We start from the raw sequence: 8,428 nt of genomic DNA, 5'->3' as shown, positions 1-8,428 counted from the left end.
TTCCTCCACGCCTGATGCCACATTCTTCTTTATAGAGTCCAGTTTCTCAAATTATTTGCTCAGTGTACAGATTGAACAGGCATGGAGAAAAGGTACAACCTTGACATGTACTTTTCCTGGTTTTAAACTATGCAGTATTCCCTTGCTCTGTTCAGACAGCAGCTTCTTGCTTTAGTTATAGGTTTTGTATGAGTATTGTGAAGTGTTCTAGGCTACTCATTCTTCTCAGTGTTAGCTATAGTTTTCTGTGAAAGGTTTCTCTTTGTGGTGAGCACTTTTGCTGTGGTGATGAAGAAATAGTGTATGGCAATGATGGAGATGCCTGGGACAGAGATAGGTAGGTAGCGATGGTGATGCTAGGTGGCAGTAATGGCAACAGAGATGATGAGTAACAGTGGTGGTGGTGGCGGTGGTGGTGGCGATGGTGGTGGTGGTAGTAGAGGTAACTTTGTTGACAGTGATATCAGGAGTACGGTGATGGTATTGGTTTGGGTGTTGGTGGTGGTGATAGTGGTGGTGGTGGTACAGGTAACTTCATTGACAGTGATGTCAGGAGTGTGGTGATGGTAGTGCTTTGGGTGCTTCTCCTGGTGGTGATAAGGGTACTGGAGGTGGTGATAACGGGGTCGGGGGTGGTGACAGACAGTGGGGGTGATGGTGGTGAAGGCAGTGTCAGTGGTGGTGACAATGGTGGTAATGGTGGTAACTCTGGCTGTTGGTGGTAGTGATAGCAGTGATGGGGTGGTGATAATGGTGTTGGCGGTGGTGATGGTAGTGACAGTGACGGTGATGGTGATGGTAATGGTGGTGGTGATGATGGTGATGGTAGTGACAGTGCTGGTGGTGATGATGGTATTGGTGTTGGTGGAAATGGTGATGGTGAAGAAGGTGGTGGCCCTTTAGAGGAGTGAGAAATCTTCACCCTGAAACTTACAGCATCCCTTTTCAGCAGGAAGTAGCTAAGAGAATACACCGTCCCCTTTTCCTTATGAATCAGGGTGAAGTCTCTTTCAGGGAGGAGTGATAGGGAATGGCAAAGGACACACTGACAAAGGAGATTAATCAGAACTGGCTTTGACAAGCACTGTGGCAGTTGGACAATTAAAACAGACTTTCGGGGGGGGGGGAGAACAAACTGGTGAGGAGGGTAGAGAAAATAGTGCAACAATGAATGAATGAAAGCCCAAAATCTCTGAAAGCCCAAAATGTCCATTAAAATTAATAAAATTTAATAATTATTTAAAAAAAGTTTATGATCTGAACTACATCTCATTCAGTAAATCCCCAAGTAGGGCCACTCTTACGATGTGTCAACCACATTTCATTTTAGCCATGTGTTTCACCCATTTCCTAAGAAGCTGAATACTCAGGACTATGTGTTAGGAGCTTGGAAAGCTAACATGCATGACAGACCATTTCAATCCTCATTACACTGAAATATGCAAAGAGGTGGAGTCAGAAATCAAAGGGGCCGAATTCGCTCAGCATTTCTTAAGCTGAAGGAACTGAAAAACAAATTCAAGATTCGAGTTGTAATACTTAAGGATGCTTTGGGCAGAATATTAAATGATCCAGGAAGCATTAAAAGAAGATGGAAAGAGAATACAGAGTCATTACACCAAAAGGATTTGGCAAACACAGAACAATTTCACAAAACAACATATGAGAAAGAGCCTGTGGTGATGAAGGAAGAAATTCAAGCTGCTCTGAAAGAAGTGGCAAAAAAACAAGGCCCCAATTGATATATTTCATCAAACAAATGCTGCCCTGGATGTGCTCACCAAGTTGTGCCAAGAAATCGGAGGACAACTGCCTGGCCAACTGACTGGAAGGGATCTACATTTGTTCCCATTCCAAAGAAAGGTGACCCAACAGAGTGTGGAACTTATCAAACAGTATCACTGATATCACATGCAAGCAAGATTCTGTGAAAATTATCCAAAAACGACTGAAGCAGCACATCAACAGAGAACTGCCTGAAATACAGGCTGGGTTTAGAAGAGGCTGTGGTACAAGGGCTATTCTAGCTAATGTCAAATGGATCTTGGCTGAAAGCAGAGAGTACCAGAGGAATGTCTATCTGGGTTTCACTGACTATGCAAAGGCATTTGACTGTGGATCACAACAAACTATGGCTGATTCTGAGAAGAACGGGAATCCCAGAACATTTGATTGTGCTTATGCAAAGCCTATACTTGGACCAGGAGGCAATGGTCAGAACAGAGAATTGAAACATTGCATGGTTCAAAATTGGGAAAGGTGTAAGCCAAGGATGTATTCTATATCCATACCTTTTTAATCAATATGTGAAATGTATTATCCAGGAGGCTGGATTCTATGAGGAGAAATTTTGCATCAGGATTGGAGGTAGATTCATTAATGATCTGTGTTATGCAGATGACACAACATTGCTTGCTGAAACTGAGGAGGATCTGAAGTGTTTGCTGCAGAAGGTCAAAGACTGCAACCTTCAATATGGATTGAAGCTCAACATCAAGAAAACAAAGATTCTCACCACTGGGCCGATTGGCAGCGTCATGATAGATGGTGAAGAGATCAAGATTGTTAACAGCTTTAGTTTGCTTGGCTCTACAATCAACACCCTTGGTAAAAGCAGCCAGGAAACAAAAAGATGAATTGTATTTAGAAAGTCTGCTGTCTATGACCTCTCCTAAGTATTGAAGAGCAACAATGTCAGTCTGGAGACAAAGGTTCACCTGTTACAGGCTATGATCTTTGTAATTATTTGTTATGCATTGGAAAACTGGACAATGACTAAGGATGTAGAAGGATAACTGATGCCTTTCAGCTGTGATGCTGGAGAAGAGCACTGATATACCATGGACTGCTAGGAGAACAAACAAGTTCATCCGAGAGAGGTTGAGACCAGGCTACTCCTTGGAGGCAAGAATTCTGAAGCTTTGTCTGACATACTTTGGACATGTTGCAAGGTAGGACCAGTCCTTGGAGAGGGACATTATGCTTGGGAGGGTGGAGGGACAGTGCAGGAGAGGAAGACACTCAATAAGATGGATTGATTCAGTGACTAGAGCAATGGGGGTAGATGTGTTGGAGACAATAAGATTGGCACAGGATAGAGCAAGTTTTAGGGCTGTTGTACATAGGGTCACTATGAGTCGCAGGTGACTCAACAGCACATAACAACAACAGTTACATTTACAAAGGACATACAGGACAGATTCTGAGAATGACTCGCATTTTGTATTTTCTGAAAAAGGCTGAAAATACATGCTCTTTCAAAGTCTTGCCATGGATGCATTGAAGGGTGAGGATTATGAACTTAGATGGGTTTGTGACTTTTGACCAATAAGAGTACAACAGGGTTGATGCCATACACTTCTGAGATCAAGTCATGTAAAGGCTAGAGTTTCTGCCTGGCTCTCTCTTTGCTCCATACTGTGAAGAAGCCCAGTCCATACAGTGAAGTCACCTATTGATGTAACAGACAATAGCTCCATCTAAGTTGTCAGTCAGGGCTCAGTATCAATGGCCATCCAGGTGAGAGAACACCCTTCAGGCACAATCTGCTATATAATCTGCAAAGTCAAGTAAAAATTAAAAATGTAGGTCTCTGTGTTCAAAAATTATCAACAAGAAGTTAGGTAATGTGTGAAAGGTGTTCCTTCTAGTGTTGGATAAAGGGTAATGACTCGATGAATTACTCTTAATAAAATTATTAATAAGTTAAAGATAGAAACAGAGCATTAAACCAGGTATTCTTTTAAGCACAGGTTGTAGTAAGCTGTCCCTTGCCTTCCATTTCCAGTCATCAATTCTTCTAGCTGAGGTCCAGACATCATAGAAAGGCAAGTATGTCTAACGTGCACATGGTCTAAATTCTTGGCCTCTTAAATCTGTGGATATAATAAATCACTGCTTTGCTTTAATTAGTCTTAGGGCAATTTGTTAATGCAGACCTAATAACTAGAAAAGTGAATACAGAAAAATTTTGGAGAACTAGAAAGTGAATTCAAATGTCTGCACCCAACTTGGGTATGGACCTACTTATCTGTTACTAGATCAAACTCATTTTCTTTTCATTATATGAGGCACGATAGATTAATAGAGTATCATCATATCTAACAGAAATCTTAGAACTATCTAAAGGTATCTAGGAAACACATTCTAACATTTGCAGACAAGTATAGTTTTGGCTCCTGTTGTTACTGGTGCCATTTTATGTCGTCAAGTTCATACCAACTCTTAGCCAACCCTCTAGCAGGTTCTCAGAGGCAGTAAATCACATGAGAGGAGATTGCCCATCCTCCTCCCAGGAAGCAGTTTGTAGATTCAAACCACAAGCCTTTGGGATTACAGTACAGCTTCTTACCACTAGGCTACCAGAGCATAATCAATCAAACTGAAACTCGATGCTAGAAATCCATTCTGACACATAGCAACCTTCCATGAGGTTTCCAAGATTATAAATTGTAGTGAGAGGAGACTTCCAATTTCCCTTCCTCTGAGCTGCCTCTGGTGGATTCAATCTGCAAGAGACACTCTGCCTTTGGGTTACTGGTGCAACTCAAACTACACCACCAAATCTCCTGTCAGAATCAACAGCATCAGGAATAGAAACACCAGGAACAAGTGCTAGCCAAAAGGTCACAAAGAGGCTATGAGGGCAGTGTCATAGTGTGAGGGTATGGAGGTGCAGGTTGAAGGTGGAGACTTCTTCCTCCAAGCCCCAGTGTCCACCTTCATGCCTACAGGGATTGGGAGAAGAACAGGGAGTTTCGATATAGATTTCCAGAAACTCCTTAATCTCTTGAATTTCCCAAAAGTGTATTCCTGGAACCGGAGTCTGTATGTATTAATCATCTATTGCTGAACCACAATCAGGCAAATTTCACAGCTTGCAATAATAAACATTTATTATCTCACACAGTCTCTGTGTCAAAAATCTCAGAGTAGCTTGGCTGGTGATCTGGCTCAGGGTCTCTGATGAGGGTCTGTCATGCCATCTTGACATCTTAAGGTGTTATCTGGGGTTGCAGGATTTGCCTGAAGCTTGACGATCCAATTTCAAGATGATTCGCTCACATGGCTATTGGCAGGAGGTCTAAGTGGGATGTTGATCAGAGGCTACAGTTCCTCACCACAGGGGCCTACAGTTCCTCACCACAGGGGCCCCTCTGCAAGGCTGTTTTAATGGCCTCACAACATGGTGACTGGCTTCTCCCAGAAGACACGATCTAAGAGAGAGCAGGCAAACTTCATTGACTGTTATGACTTAGCTTCAGAAGTCATACTCCAACATTTCCAAAATATTTTGGAAACATACCAGCCCTAGTAAGTGCATGACAGGTCCACCAAGGGAATTAATATCAGGAAGTAAGAATCACTGGGGATCAAGTAAAGACTGATTACCACAGTTCCAGCATTCTCAACATTTCTTAGGACTCCAAAAGAGTCGCATATCAATAGTCCTTGTTGTTATATGCCATCGAGTCACCTGCAATCCATAGCAATCCTATGTACAACAGCTCTGAGCCCTGCCCTGTCCTGAGCCAGTCTTACTAATTCCAATACACCAGCCTCCATTGTCCCAATTACTTTATCAGTTCATCTCATCTGGGATCTTTCTCTCCTGTGATGTCTCTCCACCCTTCCAAGCATTATGTCCTTCTCCAAGGACTGGTCTCTCAGGGCCATGTGCCCAAAATATGTGAGACACAGCTTCAAAATCTTTGCTTCCAAGGAGAAACTTGGTTTCACCCTCTCCAAGACAGAACTATTTGTTTTCTTGGCAGTCCAAGGTATGTTCAAGATTCTTCAGCACCACAACTCAAAGGCATCAATTCTTCTGTCACCTCACTGTCCAGCTATGTGATGCATAGCAAATATTTGCAAAGACCATGGCCTGAATTAGGCACACCTTAGTCTCCAGATTGACATCATTGCTTTTCATTATTCTGGAGAGGTCTCTGACAGCAGATTTTACCAATACAATTCATCTTTGGATTTCCTGACTGCTGATGTTAAGAGAGTTGATTGTGGAGCTGAGCAAGCTATAACTATTAAAAAAAAAAAACTCAATCTCTTCTCCATCTAATACGGTGCTTCCAACTGATTCAGTGGTGAAAATTTTTATCTTCTTGATGTGGAGTTTCAATCCTTATTGAAGACTACAATCCTTGGCCTTCTGCAGCAAACACTTCAAGTCCACTTCAGTTTCAGCACGCAAGGTTGTGTCATCTGCATTCTCCCTCAAATCTCATGTTTTAGACATACTTTGCTACTCAGTACTCCTTTTACCTCACCTAGAATTAGAAGCAGCAGATAAAGTAACAGCTGGTCCTCATGACCTGACAGGTCCCAGTAAGTGAGAACAAGATAGAAAGAAAGGGATGAAAGTCACTCTCTTGTTTTGCCATCCTTGCATTTTTGTCATTAGGTGCTGTCATGTCAACTACCACCCATAGCAACCCAACAAAAAGCACATTACCTCCCCTGCCCTGTCCCGTGCCACCCTCTTTATCTCTGTCACTCTTGAGCCTATTGTTATAATCACTGTGTCAATCTATCTTGTTGAGAGTCTTCCTCTTTTATGCTGAAACTCCCCTTTTCCAAGCATGATATTTTTTGCAAAGGGCTAGCCCCTCCTGACAAGATGCCCAAAGAATATGAGATGAAGTGTCACCATTCTTGTCTCCAAGGAGCACCCTGGTTGCACTTTCTCCAAAACATATTTGTTCTTTTGACAGTCCATGGGATATTCAATACTCTTCTCTCACATCACAACAGAAAGGCATTGCTTCTTCCTCTATCATCCTTATTCAATGTCTAACTTTCAGACACACAGCAAGTGGTTGAGAATACCAGACACACCTTAGTCTTTAAACTGACATCGTTGCTCCAAAGACCTTTGGAATTGCTCTTACCAGTAGGCTACCAGTCCTCGCTACTCATCAGAACTTTGATAAGGTCTTTGACAGTAGATTTTTCCCATGTGATAATTCTGTTGATTTCTTTACTTCTGGTACCAAGGGTGTGCTTTGGAGGGTCAAATAAAATTAAATCATTGACAGCTTCAATCCTTTCTCCTTCTATCATGATGTTATCTATTGGCCAATGGTGAGAAATTTTGTCTTATTGATGTTGAAGGCTGTAATCTATAATCTTCTGCAGCAAGAACTTTGGATCTTCTTCATTCTCAATGAGAAAGGTTGCAAGAAGCTATTAATCATCCACTTCTGAAATAGGAGGGCTTCAAAAACCCTATGAACAATAGAGGAACACTGTTAAATACAGTGTGGACAGTAAAGCTAATTGAGAGAAAATACTCAAATATGAGGAGAAACAGCTGCAAATATCCATTAATAATAGGAATGAGAAATGTGTGAAATATGAACTTAGGAAAATTAGAAGTTGTCAAAGTGAAATGGAATGCAGAAGGATTGACATTCTGGGCATTAGAGAGCTGAGTGGCATTGCTCGCCTTGAATCAATCATATGATCTGCTATGACTGGAATGAAAAACTAAGGGAAATGGCATTACACTCACAGACAAAAAGACCATTTCAAACTCTATCCTGAAGTACAATGCTGTGAGTGATAGGACACTATCTATACACACATAGTTGTTAATACAACTATTATTCGGTTATACGCACCAACAACCAAAGCCAAAGGCAAGGAAATCGAGGGTTTCTATCAACATTTGCAGTCTGAAAAGGATCAAACATGCAATCAATATCTAATCCCTCCAACTTCCCTCAAAGCAAGTCACGCTGGCATGTTCTTCCTTGAACCAGCCCTTTCTAGAGAAAGCCAACAGCTCTTCTTCCCAAAAGAATATCTCTGCTACTTTAGGCCATGAAGCTTCAAGGCAAAGAGTTGAGAGTGTCTGCATGCAACATCCTGAGCACCTCAGAGGAGGGTGACACATGCCATGGTGACAAATATGGCTTCTTCTGGAGGCTAAGAAGGCTGTTCAGACACCAGTCCCAATGCTCCAGCTTCGAGGAGCTACTGAATATCCACAGGGTTGCTCAGGATTATCATAACAAGAATTAACTTCCTAGTTGGCATACACAGGCTCCTCTTATCCCTAACATCAGTCCCTTTTAAGAGGAGGGGGAGAAAGGGAGAGGCCGGTCCTGCCCAAAGCCACCATGTTCTCAAGCGGCAGAACTAAAACTCGGGAAAACCTGAATCCAGAACATGAGACTTTAACCACTGTGCAGGTACAGAGTCTGGAGCCTTGTGATGCTGTTGATGAAGGTGACAGTGATGATGGTGGTGAGGGTGGTAATGACAATGGCAGGACTCCGATGATAGTAGGATTCTGATGATGGTAGGACTCTGAAGATGGTAGGACTCTGATAATGGTTGGACTTTGAAGATGGTAGGACTCTGATGATGGTAGGACTCCAATGATGGTTGGACTTTGAAGATGGTAGGA

The 8,428-nt window shown here is 42.3% G+C and overlaps 1 pseudogene; it reads right to left on the bottom strand.

Annotated features, from left to right (window-relative positions):
• Positions 1-212: 212 nt before the first annotated feature.
• The window catches only part of LOC102871734, a 21,851-nt pseudogene continuing 13,635 nt past the window's right edge, over positions 213-8,428 (bottom strand).

Source organism: Elephantulus edwardii, unplaced genomic scaffold (assembly GCF_000299155.1).
Source record: "Elephantulus edwardii isolate Elephantulus edwardi_28Jun2011 unplaced genomic scaffold, EleEdw1.0 scaffold00045, whole genome shotgun sequence".
NCBI lineage: Eukaryota > Metazoa > Chordata > Mammalia > Macroscelidea > Macroscelididae > Elephantulus > Elephantulus edwardii.
The sequence above is the reverse complement of the archived record's forward strand: the minus strand, read 5'-3'. Positions and strand labels throughout refer to the sequence as shown.